This window comes from Candoia aspera, chromosome 9 (genome assembly GCF_035149785.1).
Source record: "Candoia aspera isolate rCanAsp1 chromosome 9, rCanAsp1.hap2, whole genome shotgun sequence".
NCBI classification, from domain to species: domain Eukaryota; kingdom Metazoa; phylum Chordata; class Lepidosauria; order Squamata; family Boidae; genus Candoia; species Candoia aspera.
In genome coordinates, this window is record NC_086161.1 from 10,674,210 (window position 1) to 10,691,862 (window position 17,653).

At 38.5% G+C, this 17,653-nt stretch overlaps 1 long non-coding RNA gene across 1 annotated transcript; it reads left to right on the plus strand.

The window, feature by feature from the left end:
• The first annotated feature begins 801 nt into the window (after positions 1–801).
• On the plus strand, positions 802–5,680 carry LOC134502529 (uncharacterized). Its single transcript, XR_010068458.1, has 5 exons — positions 802–1,405; positions 2,210–2,278; positions 2,866–2,930; positions 4,583–4,699; positions 5,031–5,680. It is a non-coding gene; the product is annotated as an uncharacterized LOC134502529 (long non-coding RNA).
• Positions 5,681–17,653: the final 11,973 nt, after the last annotated feature.

Sequence of the window (17,653 nt, forward strand, 5' to 3'; positions counted from 1 at the left end):
TATGGGTGTACACATTATGGGTGCACATATAGCTTGTGTATATTGGTGAGATTGGGCCATTATTTTTATATCACATCTTTGGAAACTCAAGATAGGTAGAACTCCCAATTTTTTTCTAATAGGGATTACCTTGTTCGGTTGGTTGGGCGGGGAGAAAGTTATTGGCCCAACATAACCCAGTAAGCTTCCAGTGGCTGAGTATAGATTTGAATGTGGCTTTCCCTGCCCCTTTTATGCCACCTTTGTCACTAGATTGGTCTTATACCTCTAGATAAATGTGTGTATTACAATCACACTATAGTTGGAAATTTATAAGTAGGCCCTGTTTCAATATGTTTGAATAGTGAAGTATATAATCATTTCTGCATATCAAAGGAAAAGAATCACCTAATACAAAGATTTCATCTTGAGTTACTGTAAAAACAATTGTATTTAGGTGTAGCTTTATAAAAATCTATCCAGTCCAGGGTATCTGTTCCAATTTGAACTGCCACTTTAGAAAATTGGTTTTCTGAATTGGTTCAGATTGATCTGATTTGGACTTCTGAATTCCTCCTTTCCAATTTGCACAGGCTCTATTCCAATTATCACAAAAGGTGTTGAAATGGACTCTAAACTGTTACGAGAAGACTGGACTCAACTACTGTACAGATCAACATCCAACACTTATTTTCTGGACTGCCTGGGCATATGATTAGGCTAAAATGCAAATTAGTATTGGTATTAATTCCTTGTTGCTAGCACATAAAGATACAGCTAAACCAGTTTCCAGTGTCTCTAGTTAAGGTGACTATAGTTACTTACATTGCAATTGATTACACAGTCCTCTCTGGTCCCAAGAGAACACCTACTTTGCCCATGCAATGACCTTTTTCCAAATTTGAGTTAATCATTGCCCATTCGCCTAACTTAAGCAGCATTTCAGTGTGCTTGTTTCAGAACACTTCCGCCTGGTCTTCATGAAATTCCAGAGGTAACTGCATCTGCTGTGATTTAGCACATGATATGAGAGACTTTTCAAGGGACTATATTGCTGCAAGAAGAGATGCTTAATTCCCACTATTTGCATTCTGGCTGTGAATAGTAACTGAAAAACTGCAATTCAAATAGTTTTTGTAAGGAAACATCTGTGAATGAGAACAGTTAAACTCAAGGAAATGGGCTTGTGGGTTATTAAGCAATACAGTGAAGGACCAGCTAACATACAAGAACAAAGTCTTTGGTACTTTCTGAAAAAAGATGGCTTGTTCCTGGGCCATACTTCTCTATAATTTGGGGGAGGAATTTGTCGCTCCTCACAAACCATTCCAATCTGTTTTTTTTTCCTTCTGGTTTACTTTTCAGGATGCAAATTCACATGAATAGATTGTTGATGTTGCTTTATTCATGTTCTCCTTTATAGCAGGTAAGTTGTGATCAGGAAAAAGACCTGATAATGAAGCCCAATAACCATTTTTGGGGAATACTATGTATGTATGTAGCTGGAATTAATGAGTAGATCTAAAGTGTGTATGGGGGGAAGAAGGTATTTCACATTAGATTTGTCACAGCAGGTGGCAGCATTTAGCTAACCTCCTTTGGGCTCTGAAGAACATAGGGTTTAGGCCTAGTTAGTAGTTGGGTGGAAGACCAGCAAGGACTACCAAGGTTGGATATTACTCTTGGTAATGCTAATTGGTTGCTCACACAATGACCTTTTCCCAAGAAAAACTTGGTTTGGTTCAGGACTGAGTCCCCATTGCACTGAAGATGTTGCCTAGTCTGGCAATGAAATGTCTGCAAGAAAACAACAAGGCTCAGAGAGCACCAAGGACTCCACTGAGTCCCCATTATTTGATAAATGTTTGAAATTTAAGTCCATAGGAGCAGCAGGACATTTGCCTGGAATTCATGACATTCAAGAGCAGCTTTGGTTGTTTCTCACCAGCCAATCATGGGATGGTCTTAGCAAATGACTTCTACTGACACCATTCAGAGATACTTTCCCCCTTTCCATCTGCTTGATCTGAAGAATTTGGGGGCATAACATAGACCTACATGTTGTTGCATCTTCCTCCCTTCCTCAGAATCACTGTGCCTAACATCATTGGATATTTTTAACAGTGGCTGCTACAATCCAGCCAGTAGTTAAAAGTGCTTGGTCAGTAGACTGATTATGTTTCCATCAGTGAGACATATCTGATTCCTTTCTGTCAGGCTGTTTATTCAGAAGTTGGTACCATTTTGGAAACCAATGGATTAAATGAGAGATCGGATCTGAGACACAATCCACTGAAAGGTGAGTATCACCTTTGGGGAAAAAGATAATGCAAATTGTCCAGAGAGAGTAGAATTGGTTCTGCAGTCATTCATGGCTTTGAAGTAATCACAGAAGTAACCAGAACATTCACAGCTATAGATGTGTGTCTATCCATCTGTTATTCTCTGGGATTGTCTATTTATCTGTCCAACTGTTTCTCTCCCTTTCTTTTTATTGAGGGAACAAAAACATGGTCTAAAGGCACATAAGAAGTTTGTCGCATTGAAAACTAAGATGTAGGGTTAAACATTAAAGCACATTGTGCCTGGTTAATTGCAGAAGCACTGAAAAACTGAAGCCGTGGTACCATGTCTTTAATAACACGTATGTTACTGTAAAAAGGAGAGTGGAATTATTTGACCACCCATTCTTCACTGGTCAAATATAAAGATTTCAAAATTGATACATTTTAGATAGCATGGTGTTATAAAGATAAAATATCCTACATTTGTTAGTGATATACCTTATCTCAGGTATCTGCATGAAAAAGCAACCAACCAACAAAATATATGTAATTTTTTAAACGTTTCTCACATATTTAATAGATCTGTGAATGACTTTTTCAGAATGAAACTTCCCCTGACTCAGATTTTGATTCTTGGCTTCTCAGTATTGCTGTCCTTTCCAACAGGTATGTCTATAAAGAATAGACAGAGACAGAGACAGACCGACAGGATAGAGGAAGTGATTGCCATTCAGCTGATGGAAGTTCAGCTGAATTCATAGGTTGCCCAAGATTATCCAGGAACCAGGCCTTGAGAGAAAATGAAGTGGAATTATGAGCTTTGTTTTATGAACTTATCTAGAGGCATGAATGAAATGGCCTCTTTCTTTAAAGAAAATAACTTCCATTGAAATTTTCCAATAGCTTCCTGGGCAAAACTGTTTTACCAATCAGCAACTGACAAGAACAGCAACATTTTTATACTACCATGTCAAATGTACATATATGTGCAAAGTGCAGTTGGAAAGCCATGTTTTAACCTCTGTACAAGAGCATAAAAACATTGTGCAGTCAGATCCAAAGTCTCACTTTCTGTCGCACTGGTTGTCTATCAATCTCCTTGTGCAGAAGTGGTCATATTTCCTGTTGCTCTCAGTGGAGATTGTTTTTAGCTACCATATTAGTAATGCTTGATAGATATGCTCTAGGTAATTGCAGGAGACAAGATTCCACAAGTGCTTAGTTTGCCTAGCCTTCATCCCATGCCATTCTGGGAGGTCAAAAAGTAATATATTTGAGAGACACTCCCAGAATTCCTAGCCAATGGCCATGTGCTAACCAGGAATTCTGGGAGTTGAATTAAAGACATTTGGAGGGCATCAGGTTGAGGAAGGATGAGATAAATGTTCTCTCCCATTTAAACTCCATAATTTCTAATAACATCTTTCTGATGCGGTTTTCCTTATTTTGAAAGGATGGGATTTTATTACACATGCTTGCTGGTACCAAATTGTTAGGGGAATTTGCGTTAATCCTCCCTGAAGTAGCTGAAGTCCAATTCTTAATTCTTCAGTGTGTTGCACAGATGTCAACATCATGTCTTTTTGTGCTAAGATTCATTGCATTGTGTCTGATCTTCTAGTTTCCCTACAACAGTGAAGAGGACTCTCAGGGTCTTCTAAGAGAGGCATGAACTAGCTTGAAATTTCCCCAAGACCTGACATGACACAGCTAGAACTGAATCTTTCTTGTAATTATTATAAACAGCTGGAAGTCTCTGAACTGACACTAACATCTCTTTCTGCATTTCCCTTCATGTAATAATAATCTGCCCTTTCATTTTCCACCTGTAAGTGGCAATTGCCTGTTTACATTCTTTTGCTCTGGGAATCTTTCATTAAAATGAAACCCTAAAAAGAATGTTCCTGCAACAAATGTGATTGGGTGAGAGAAAAAGTGAAGACTTTTGACATGCAAAGAATGGAATAAAATTACCTATAGTTCTCTTCTTATAAAGGTATAGCCATCGCAGATGGCAGCATATAGCTGATCTTTGCTGGTCTTGAAAAATCTAAGCAGGGTCGGACTTGGTTAATGCTTGAACAGAAAGCCACAAGAAAGCCTAGGGCTGTAGGCTAAACTGAGGAGTTGAAAAAATATCTTGGCTGTAGCAAAATACTTCTACATTGGTGCAAAACAACCACAGCAGCATGTATGTTTCCATTAATTCATCAAGAGTTGATCTCAACACTAGGAGACCTTATTTTACTTATTAGAGTGTGTATGTAAAATTATTATTATTTTTTTGCCTCATTCCCTCTTCTGTTTGCATTATGCAGGTGACGGGCTCATGTGTCATCAGTGTTTTTCAATTAAAAAGGACAATACATGTAAAATACCATCCATCTGCAGTGTGTCTAACAGTCAGTTTTGCTTCATTCAAAGAATCTCCAGAGGTGAGAAACAGTAGTGGAACAAATTATACTTAGCCTAATACTTAGCCTACACTGGACAGAGCCATTATTCTAAACAAATACTGCTTTCCCTAATCTGTTTCCTCTTCCATGCTGGTTGAGTGAGATACATATTGTAGATTAGGGTTCTCCAAAACATAACTCCACGGTTCTAAGACTGACTTTGAAATTTGTGAAGAGAGAATGGAAGGAATTGCTCCTTAGGAAATGCAGAGTAAACAGCCTAGCTTGCTGTAGGAATAAAATGTGAGGCTATACGATTGCAGTAAGTAAATGGACAGTGCTAATCCTTCACCTCTCTTTTCATTTGCAGGAGGATACATTAGGAGAATAAGCCAAGGTTGCACTTCTTACTGCGCAGATGCTGTTCGGTTCAGCAATGCCTTTATAAAGTATACTTTTTGCTGCAGGACAGATTACTGTAATAAATATAATGTTTGGCAGTTTCATTAACTTCAGTCTTGGCAGGAGCTGCTCCATTCTTTCTGCTACTGACAACTGATATGTATCTTCCACACACAGATACACAGGATAATAACATGGCTTGGTGTGGTGGTGGTGACTTCCTATTTGTTTATGTGGGTTGAAGGACCCATTGGGATACAGCTTTATGGCACATCTTTCCAGTAAGCCTCTGTGCTCTAGGGTTTTGTAGAATGATCACCAGAGCTAGAGTTAAGGGAATGAGGGGAGGAAGAAATGCAATTTTCAGACAAAAATGGCCTCTTCACAGTAACCTTGGCAAAATGTCAAAATGTTTGCTGTCTCTGTTAATATCAAGAGATATATGAGCCATTTTGAATGTCACATCTGCGCAACAGCTATACAGAGCCATCACCAAATCACTCCAAATTGCATCAGGAGTGATGCTTTCCTACCTGAGGCAAAAAGGCAAGATGGGTCACCTTCTATGTGAAGAAAGGGTTTGGACCAGCAAAGGTAGATTCTCTTCCACAGCATCTGAGGGCAAGAAGCGGGCATTTGTAGGACAGATTGTATGGTGCTCATAGCTCTCTTGAGGGTCACCAAAAACAATACAGATTTTTGTGGCCCCTTAAAGACCAACCATTCCTTTAAGGTCTAAGCTTGGTGGATTGCACTTGAGTTCATCAGAAGGGTGGGATGTTTCCCTGACATGGATATTGGATTTTTATAGCCACGGTGGTAATGATTGTGGTGGTAGGGAACAGAAAATGAAGCCGCCAAGACCATGACATTAGGAATAATTACTTAATAGCTTGAGTACAGGAGGTTTCTTGGTCCTCCAGATGTTTTGAATAGCAATTTCCACCAGCCCAACAATAAAGCATTGTGGAAGTGAGTCTAAGCCATCTCCAAATATAGCAAGTGCAATTCATTTAAAGAACAGTTGTAGCTTGTGACAAAGGCATTCTTACCCTGGTGAGCTGATTAGCATATTGTGTGATAAAGAAATGATAGTTTCTGTTTAATCCTTGAGAAACAATGTAAAACGTCCTAATAATCTTGATCTCCTTTTATTCTCTCCTTTCCACATGCATGGTTTGTTTTTTGACGGGGTGAAAAATGAATAATAAGAATATATCTTGCTATGTGTTCTAATAAGATAATTCAAACTGATTTTATGGTTTCTCTTATTTCTTCTACCCTCATCTTTCCCAAAAAGTAGCAGGAAAATTTTTACCCTCCCTCTCCCCCACCATTTCAAGTGATAAACATCGCTTGTTCCCCAAAGTGAATGTCTATGTTTGTGTGAGATAAGAGCATGGGGACAATCTCAGGTTTATTTTGTCAACCATCAGTTACAAGAGACACAAGTAATAAACACAGATTTTAGTACCAAATTGATGTGAAGTATTTTGTTAACTTTGCTGTTCTTTTATAGCTCTTGCAGTTTGATGCTCTTCCTGTGAGAGCACCTCTGTACTTCTGAAGCTCTGATTAGTTATATTTTTATGATCTTGGAAATAATGGTCCAGCAGCATCCTATACAGAAATCCAGAACAACTGTTACCACACTGGGTGCGAGTTTGTCTCTTAACCTGCCCCACTGAATCTCTACCACCATATCCAACCAGAGCATTGACCTCATGTTGATGGAAAGAAGACTCCCTGGATGTACAGGTTCATTTACTTATGAGGCATTGCTATAGCTGGCTGGGGAATTCTGGGAGTTGAAGTCCACACAGTTGCTGAGGTTGAGAAACACTGGCTTAGTGCATTGTTGGACCCATCTAATCTTATTTTATTTGAAGTATTTTAAATATTAGCATACTATTTTTCAAAAAGAGTGTTTCCAGGGTGGCTCGCAACACACTGAAATAATAATTTAATTTTAATTTTATAAAGTGTTATAACAGTGATTAGAGTTCAGAATACAAACAACAAAAGCATAAGCAGCACACATCGGCTAAAAATCTTGATAGCTATATGCACAGTCAATATATTCCAAGCCAAAGGAGAATAACATTTTCAGTTGGAGAGAGTTCTGAGGGCTGAAAAAAGGAGGTTTTGAAGGATCACGTGGTCCACAAGTTTTTGATCTGCATGCATCTCAGAAATTAATGAATCAAACAATTAAGAATACAAGCTGACCACCACAAAAATACAAGCAAATAACCAACACAGTTAGTACATGTGTAGGGATGTACTTTTTGATATAAATAAATCAAAAGAGAGTTGAATGGGATGGAAAGATTATATCATGTATTTTCCAGTTGCCTGTTTGCTTACAAAACAGAAATTAAAAATGGTCAGCCCCCTGGATCAAGTCATGACTTATTTTAGCTATGGATTGGTGGGCTTCTGCCTTTCAGTAGGGTCACTCTGCCATTGCAGATGACCTTACTGAGAAGTACCAAGGAAGCAGATAGGAAGCCCAGACAACCACCTCTCTTGCAGGAACATGTTGGGTGTAGCCAGATGAATTTCTTTGTGAGCTCAGAAATGCTGGTTCTATGCTTCCAATTGCCTTCAGATCTTCAGCCTGTGGTTCAGCCTCTTTCTGAACCACATGCTAGGAATGGGACCACAGTTAACTGAAAAGGGAGCTGGTGCTACTCTTTGAGTCCCTGTGTGAATCCAAGTGAGAGATTCCTAGCATATCAAAATGCTCAGGCTGCGATTTTCTCTTTCCTTAATCCAGTTAACACTATTCAGCATTAATGGTATTGGTATCTGTGGGAGAGACAAGGGGCAAAGGATAAATCAAACATGTACTGTGACATGACAACACAAACATACTCTGCCTTTTTGTAGCAGTGTTGGCACTTTGCATGTAAGTATCTAATGTGTGGTGCTTGGATCTTGAGGCTACAATGCATGTTTTGATGACATCTCAGCTTGGTCAAGATCCTCCTGTCACTCAGGTGCACAAATTCAAGTGCCAAATTTGGTTTTATATAGCAACATGCATTGGTCCAAATAAGAGAATGGCTGGAAGGTTTTGTAAAATACAATGGGTGCCTTACATTTCCCCAAACCAAAAAAAAAAAGATAGTTTCGATCCATTCTCTATGAAAGGTTCTGGGTTCTATAAAAGGATACTGGTGGGTCACACCTTTTGCATTTAGTGTTGGTCCTATTGAAAATAGCTAGTTGTACACCAGATTCTGGATGGCAGACAGTGTTGTGCAATGGGAACTAAAGATTTTATTTATTCATTTAATTTTTATCTCACCTTTATTATTTTTATAAATAACTCAAGGTGGCGAACATACCTAATACTCCTTCCTCCTCTTTTTTTCCCCACAACAACAACCCTGTGAGGTGAGTTGGGCTGAGAGAGAGTGACTGACCCAAGGTTACCCAGCCGGCTTTCCTGCCTAAGGCAGGACTAGAACTCACAGTCTCCTGGTTTCTATTGCAGATTCCCATTGGTAATTCAAATGAAACGGATGGTTTCCAAGGTTTTGCTATTCATAACAGGTTTTAGTAATTAAAATCAAACAGTAATTTGACTTTTCCTTTGTTTGCTCAAATAATATTAAACAAATACATTTAATCATAGAAAATTGGGAATGCACTGTTTCCAATTATTTCAAGGCAGAAAATGTAAAAAAAAAAAAAAGTATACAGCAGACACAAAAATGGGTTTAAGAAATGCTTTTTTCCCCCTTAAATCCCAAGTAGCAAATCCAACCCAAGGAAACTGTGGAAAATGCTGGTACTATCCCCAGCAGCCTTTACCCTCCAAAAACTTGTTGGGCTGACATATGCTAACTTAATGTCTGTTGGGTTCTCATTGTTTCCCAATAAAAGTCATTCTGGTGAGTAAATACCAAAGCTTTTGAACCTGGGTGTTGATGTTATCATACCCCTTTATACCTACTTATTTAGGGTCAGCACTGCCTACTGAGTGATACCACACTGTGTGCCTATCACAATGTACTAGGAGTGGGAGAAAAAAGAAGAAAATATGAAACCTTTTGGTCCATCTGATTCAAATTATGACCTTTCTTCAATCTTGGTTTGCTGCATTAGGACTTTACCAAAGATTCAGTCAGAGAGTTGATGAATGGGAAAGTAAAGGTGGGGTAAGAAAATCAGCAATGTATTGGCCTCTATCTGGTCTAATGTGTGATGAATTGCCATTCCTGCACCAATTACAAAACAAGCACTAGGTAAGTTCAAGATCCCCCAAATCTCTATAGCTTCCCAAAAATCATTGTAGCTTCTTTTGCAATCCCATTACATTGTGGTCTGATGTTATTATTATTATTATTTTCAATTCACTAAAGTCACTGCTGTGACTCATCTTGAAAGCAAGCAACACCGACAGATGATGAACAAACCTCTGATTTACATGCTCTGGATGCTTTTCAACATATCCAGTGGTAAGTCTTTAAACGTCAACCCCTGCAGAAAAAGTGGAGGATCAAAGAATATTTCAGATCTTGAAATTTAATCGAAGGATTTTAGGAGGAGGAGGAGGAGCATTTCACACACAAGACATCACTTGGATTTTGCATTTCTACATGTAACAATAATAACTATTTATCTTATGCAAAGTATGACAGTGAAAACAAATTTCCTTAGGCAATTTGTTAGGTGGGAATAGAGGAACAACATTTAGTAGGATCAGAGAAAACTGAGGACCTACAAGGCAATCTTAATAATTTTCAACAGTGTCATATTGTGATTTTGTTATTGTATGTTAGCATTACTTTGAAGCCACCTTAGAAAGATAAAATGGTAACCTAGTTAGCTGCTGCAAGAAGATTGCACAAACTGATTACAAATAACGGCATGACAAAGTAGCAGCAATGGCCCATTGGAATATCTGCAAGAAATACCACTTGCCTGCAAGCAAGAACTGGTTGGACCACAAAATAAACACAGTAATAGAAAATGAAGAAGCTAAAGTGATCTTGAAGGTGCAACATGACTCATTATAATATGTAGTGAATCCTATTATAGGGAATTCAATTGTTTTGCTGCTGTTGTCACACCGCGTGATGCCAGCTGCCAAGCAGGATTGGCCCTTGTAAATACTGAAAACTTGACACCTTTGTAAAACAGATTTCCCCCCCTCTGTTACTTCAGGGTAGAGAGCATCTACCAATGGCAAACAGAAAAGCTTATAGTGAAGGAACCCTTTCCACAAGCTTTTCAGTTAGCAAAGGCAGAAGGCAAAGGTGTCCACTTTCCCTTTTACTATTTGTAATTGCTCTGGAAGGCTTGGCCCATAAGTTCAGAAACGATGAACAGATAATTTATTAAGATCTATGCTGAGAGCAGGAAGAATCCATCTCACACAAGACTGGAAAAAAGAACCTTGCTGACTATACAAGATCGGGAGACTAAAATCGGAGAATACGCAGGAAAGGAAAAATTAACTGTACATATTCACAGCAGAAGTTTAACCAAATTCAAGCAGGAATGGGTCCCTTATCTACAACATATTACACCGCAAGGCAGACTAAGAGACTTAGAATACGGCTTTTGAAGAAAAAAGAAAAAGTGCCATCAAGCTGGTGTTGACTCTGAGCAAGCACATAGGTAGATTTTTCTCCATGATGATCTGTCTCCAACTTGGTCCTTCAGGTCTTCCAATGGTGCACTCATTGCCACTGTAACTGAGTCTATCTACTTTACTGCTAGTTGTCCTCTTCTCTTTCTTCCACCTTTTGCAGCACTGGAGCCTTCTCCAGAGAGCTAGATCTTCACATAATATGTCTGAAGTAGGATTCAGCCCAGTATTTGTAAGCCTCAAGTGAAAACTCTGGGTTGATTTGTTCAAGGATCCATTTGTTTTCTTGGCTGTCCCTGGTATTCTCAGGAGTCTTCTCCACAGCAAAGTTCAAAAGTGTCAATACTCTTTCTATCCTGCTTCTTCAAAGTCTAGTGAAGTGAATACCAAGTAAGAAATCAATGGTCTTAATATAAGAGCAGAAATCCTTGGGGAGTTGATAGGTTGGTTGAACTTAGAAATCATTATGACAAGCTGATTTTTAGTAACCAGATAGTCCAACCAACCAACCTATTCGCCAATTCTCCAATTTCTTCTGTTGTCCTAGGGTCACAAGAAGACCATTGACCTTAGGCAATACAGTGAAATGGAGTGGGCCAGGACATTACATAGATATGTGCACAATTATAATGCACATATAAAGTTTCAAAGCATGGGAGAACTGGGTATGGAATCCAATGCTAACTAAACCAAGGAGATCAACAGTCCGAATGCTTTTATGTGGCATACTCTTAATTGCTGTTTCACAGACTATTGCAATGAATAGGCTTATGGCTGGAATTTTGAGGGAGAAAAGGGGTGAGCAGGCTGCACAACAAAAGCAATAATTTTAAGATCTCCAGAGCAATGTACACTTGCTATTCTGCTTTCCTTCCCTTTGTTTCTTTGCAAAAACTGTCAATGGTACTTTGAATGATAATAAATAATTTCTTCTCTCATATGTGTTTTCCCACTAGTAATTACATGGGAACTCCATTTTGATAACTTTTCTCTCACAAGAAAACAAGAATGGTTAGCCAACATAGAATTCAATCAGTATATTATTATTATTATTATATTTTTATCCTGCCTTTTATATGTGTGTGCATGTGTATATATATATATATATATATGATCAGCTCAAGCTGGTGAGCTTGCTTAATACTCCTGCCTCCTATTTTCCCCACAACAACAACCCTGTGAGGTGGGTTGGGTTGAGAGAGAGTGAGGGACTGGCCCAAGGTCAACCAGACAGCTGTCACGCCTTAGGGAGGCCTAGAACGTGGTCTCCTGGTTTCTAGGCCAGAAACTTAACCATGACCCCAAACTGGCTCTCCTGTGGTGTTTTCAAGATCCAGAGTCCATAATGTTTCTTCTTTGTGTGAAACAACTAGTGGAGGGAAAGGGCTGGGGAGAAATAAGTTGAGATAAATAAATAAATAACCCCAACTGAGAAGCAAAGACTTCTCAGCAAATACAAACAAACCCGAGCAGGTACTTTCCTCCCTCTTCTTCTGTCATTTGAACAACATTATTGTTGTTCAAATATTGATTGGATGAATAACTCTTTCAGTTGCTTGTTGTTATAAAGTCATGGAAAATATCAGAAGATAGGTCCTCTTTGACTGTGTGCATGCCTAGTTTTAATCAGATTCTTCTGCCAATAAACAGCTTTAACTAACCATGTTTTACCTAAACTGCCAACATTTTTGTCAGTATACTTAGGAAAAGTTGGCAGCCTTAAGCATATATATTTCCCATCAAACCTCCAAAAATTCAGGAGAGTTCATATTGTCCTCCAACTTCTCAGTTTGTCCTCAAGCACTTCCTTGATTTAGTGATGTACAGTGGCTGATCTCACGTAACCTGGGTTCTCCCATCACAACAGTGTTTGCTGTTTTCAGCTTAACAGATTCGCCATTATGGTCTAAAAATCATGGTTCATGACAGAGAGCCATGTATGAACCCAGCTACTATGGTTATTCAACACATTATGACTTAGTGTGCTATGTGAATTTGGGTTCCTTTTGTGAGTACACGTTTAACAAGGCACAGCAGATATAGCACAGACATTATTACGGATTGATATGACACAGTATTGGAACACAGTCAGTTCAAATTGTAGAGAATTTGATGGATGGCTGTGTCATCTACATTTACCCTACATTTACCCTATTGTGTATCAGAACCACTATAATAATAATAATAATAATAATAATAATAATAATAATAATAATGGATGCTGGTAGTTAATTTTTTGTTAAAGATTGTTAGGTAAGTGGTTTGGTGAGTGAGCCACAACCCCTCACATTCTTCTCCCCTGTCACTTGATACTATCACAAGCCTAAATACATGCCTGTGTGGGTGGTATGTTTGATCTGCTGGGATGACACCATACAATGTGCCCATCACCATGTTCCAGGAGTGGGAGAATGTGGGCCCTTTTAACACAGTTATTCCTTGTTTCGAATCAGAGAATTAGGGACTCTCTGGAATCTTGGTTTGCAGTATTAGAGCTTTACTAGAGATTCAGTAAGGAAGGAGCTGAATAGAAAGGTAAGATAATACAGAGAAATATGCAACATATCAACCTCTTTTGTTCCATGATATCCATTGTATTGTCAGTGAGGCAGCCAGAGATCAATCTTTCATCAGGTTTGGAGTTGATTGCCTCAGGAAGTATTGTCAGAAAGACTACATAAACTTCTGTTGTGATCCTGTGTCTCTTCTCATCTACCTCCCAAAATTACAGAGTTCTTTAAATGGCCCATCTAGGACACCTTTCTTGTGTTTTGAAAGAGCAACCACAGAAGATGAATAAACTTCTAATCTATGGGCCGTGGATGGTCTTTCATCTATACTCAGGTAAGTCTGTGAAGAAAACCTGGAACACAGGTTTTCAGCCTCAAAGCAAGTTCTCATCATGTTATATGTCTGAGTTAGCACTTGGATTCATCTAAGGTTTTAGGTAGGATTTGACTACGTAATGAAAATCCACAACTTGGATGTGTCCTTTTACTTTTGTTACTCCAATAATGACTTCCTGATTGCACAAATATCCTGTGGAAGGTTCAGTGGCAGTTTTCATGTCAAGTAGATTTATTTTGGTAATGCCAAGCCTTAGGGTTTATACAACTAGCTGGATCAAGTGCTATTTGTTTCTCTCCTTGACTGTATAAAACTTCAGCTAAGGGGGGAACAATTTCATATTTTAATATTTCTGTATGGGAGAAGGAACCCACTCTGCACACAGAAAAATAGAATGTTAAATAGAATTATGCTCAGGCGCTACTTCTGAGATTAAATAGGAATTCAGAAACTTTACTCCACCAGGTTACACACTTCCCAGACCTGGTGCCTTACCTTATCCAGTGTGTTGGACTATCACTTACCAACCAGACTCATACCACATACACAAACATATAGAGCATTTGCCCCAACCCTAAACTTCGTTAAGTTTCACGTGTGATAATATCTTCTTGGAATAATTTTCATGATTCTCCCACCCTCCCATTTTTTTTAAAAATTTCCTGTACTTTGTTTCTTCTGCAGCAAATGCTATCTGGTGTTTCCACTGTCTTAGGCCACTTCCAAAGGGGAATTGCTCTATGAGTAATGAATTGTGCTGGGCAGGTGAAGAAGCAGGTTGCTACACGCTGAAACTCTACATTTGTAAGTGTGCAAGGGGAGGTATCATTTCAATAAGTGCAGTGAGACTGCTGATTAAATGTGAGCTGGAGTTTTCTTCCTCCTCAAAGCTAAGCCTTTCTGCGATTTTTTACTGAAAACTTTATTTTGGGGCAATCCAACATTAACCATGACACAGGACTATTGTCATGGAGATCTTATTATACAGAGAGATGATGGTGAATTCAGCTTCCTGAATTAGCATGCAACATGGCACCAGCTGGTTAAGGAAAAAATGGCAAGACTTTTTTTTTAAAAAGATTGGAAGCCTTACATGGACTTTTTGCTGAAAAAAGAAAAGACTGAACTGATGATTCTTGGATCTGGGGATTAAAAAGAGTCAAAGAGGAAGGGGAAAGAAAAAAGGGCAATTACTTCTATCAAGAAGGGTGGAAATCCTAATTCTGTGTTTTCTTTCTTTTTCATTTCTTTTTCTTATTTTCTACATCCTTTATATTCTTATTCTTTTAATTCTCTATACTTTTATTGTATTGAAAAATTCTAATAAAATATTCTTTAAACAAGAGAAGAAACATGGCACCAGAGACTGGCTGTTTATGCCAAACATAATGTTGGCCATTTTGATTTCAGATTCTGAGATAGCAAAAAAGATTCACAGCTAACATCATAGTGAGGGACCAGATACTTCAGATTATGTCCTGTAAATTTTTTTTTCTTTTCCTTCCAGCAAAAACTCTGATCAGTTCTGAAACTGGATGCATGCAGGAATGTGACTTTTACAGAGCCTCAAGTCCTAAGATCTGGCATGAGATTACTTGCTGCTTCACAGATTATTGCAATCCATAAACCAGAGTGTGGAGTAAGAGACAGTCCATCAAGATATTTGAAAGACATTGTGTTGCTTTTGGTCTTCTGGTTTTGGCATTTTGCAGAATATTCGGCTGCAAAAATCTGGATGACCACCAAATGGGAGCAATATGAAATGAAAACTCCAACTTTTTCCTATCATCCAGTGGCAGTCTGCATTTTTGCAACCCAAATATAGTATGCTTACAGTTGCCAATCTCAGCCACAATGAGAAACATTTTCCTTTTGTCCTTATACTTTGATAAAATAATGAGATTTTCAGGGGAGAACATAAAGGAGCTGCCTGGGGGTTCTTCCAGAAACACAATGCAACATCATCCTCGTGACTTGATCACATAGATCCTTTTACAGGAACACTCAACTTTTTCTCTCTTGGATTACAGAAATGTGATTTCAAGATAGGTATAGATCTGCTACATAGCTTCACTCACAGTGCTTCTCTTTGTTCGGTAGGTCTTATCCTGGGGTCCCTTGCTTCACTTCTGAGAGTCTTGATCTGGGGTCTCCTGGAAACCACATAACTTCAACAGCCAATACCACCTAGATCCATCTTGGTTTGCCAGCTATTATACCCCAATCTCTCCTCCCTTCAATAGTTCTTTCCAGAAGTGTGTGTGTGTGTGTGTGTGTGTATGTTTAAATTTCTACCTTATTTGCCAGCTGATTGATAGCCCTCCTTTTTCCTATGGGAAATTACTTTCTATGGAAAAGTTGTATCATCTTTTCTACTTTTTAGGGTTCTGCTATCAACCACAAAGTTCTCTTTGTGTGTCTGAGTGTATATGCAACAGGATGCTACAGAGCTCTGGACAACAGGAAGCTGCCACAATGACCCAAATGTGTGGAATTATTCATTTGATTGCTGATTTCTCCAGCAGTATATCATTTTGATTAAAACCAACCAAACTTTGTCTGAACCAACAAAACTCTGTATACTTACCTCTATGTGTGACTTTTTCATAAAGCAAGAAATCATGGTAGGCAAAGACTGTGACTCTCAACATAAAATAAATCTCATTCAGAGCAGTTTATATAGTCTGCTCTCTATTTTCTCAACAGACTCAGTTCACACATCATGCTAACTCATGGTTTATTTAATTATATTTCATTTAAACCACAACTGATTGAGTCCACATATAATGTGAAGCATAAACCATGGTTAATTATATGGATAGCACTGGGTTCACACAACTATTAAGTCAAAACCAATCAAATCACATTCCAGTTTAACACGATGTCAATCCATGAATTGGTAGGCTGGAGACTGGGATATCTTTATACTCAGAATTAAGTTTCACAATATTTAATGGGATTTATTCCTTAGTATGTGTCTTTTCTATTAGAAAATGTGCAACTGAGGAAAGTGCAAAAGCATGTTATGTTCTCACAATTGCCCCAAATCTGGGCCACAAAAATATGCAATCTAACACTAGTAGATTCCAGCAATGAGTTAGAATCTTCTGAACCTCCATCAGTTGCACAGATTGTTGCAGCCCGGAGAAGATATCCTTGCTTAACTCTGGAAAGCATTAGAGTTCCCTCATACTATGAACTTGCTGGAACAGGAGTAGTTGTCTAAACAGAAAGAAGGATATAAATCAAATAAATAAACAGTTCAGAAGAACCTAGCTTATCTTGTATATTAGTGTGAACCCAATGGGACAAACAGCAGCTTTAAATTGTTTCACTCATTTAGAAATATTTTATCTGAATTTGTCTTCTTTGGGAGGAATGTATGATAGGCACTGGCATTATTATAGTTTTAATCTATTGCTCCCCAAAACCAAACAATTATACATACCATATGAAGAACATCTGAAGATTTTAAAAGCCAGGGTTTGTTCAATAAGTCAAGGGTCTATATTTGTACCTAATACCAAGCCATAATCGAAAGACCACACCTCACACTAAGCCATAGGGAAACAAAACACTCAGTAAGGCCTCAACTTTTCCTTCTCTAATCATCCCAGTGCTGCTTCTCATGTAGTTATAGGAAAAGTCAGACAGCTGTGTCCATACATCATTTGAAATCATGATACATTTAATCATGGCTTGTTGATTAGCTGGCTAGGTTCACACATTACACTGAGTCATAAAATATGGTTTACCAGCAGAATGGCTGGGTTCACATAAGCTAATTCAGAACCAAATAAATGATGTTATTGTTTAATACAAGGTGGGAATCCAATTATTTGTGAAAAAATTTGAAAAGTTTGTATCTTTCTCTGAAGTTCTATAACCATCAGTACAAATTGAGTCTGCCTGAAACTTCCTCTTAAAGTAATAAACTAGGTTTGCACAACAAGTCAGCTATAATACAGCTTAGTGCAGAGGTGTTCCACTTCTGCAAGGCTGAAGGTCACACTGAGCTTTCTGCTCCATATGCAAGCTGCATTCTGAATGTTGGTGGGGAAAAGACCCCAAAAGAGTGCTGGTGGGCTACCTGCACCCTGTGGGCCACACCTTTTGTACCCCAGACTTCAGGTAGCCTC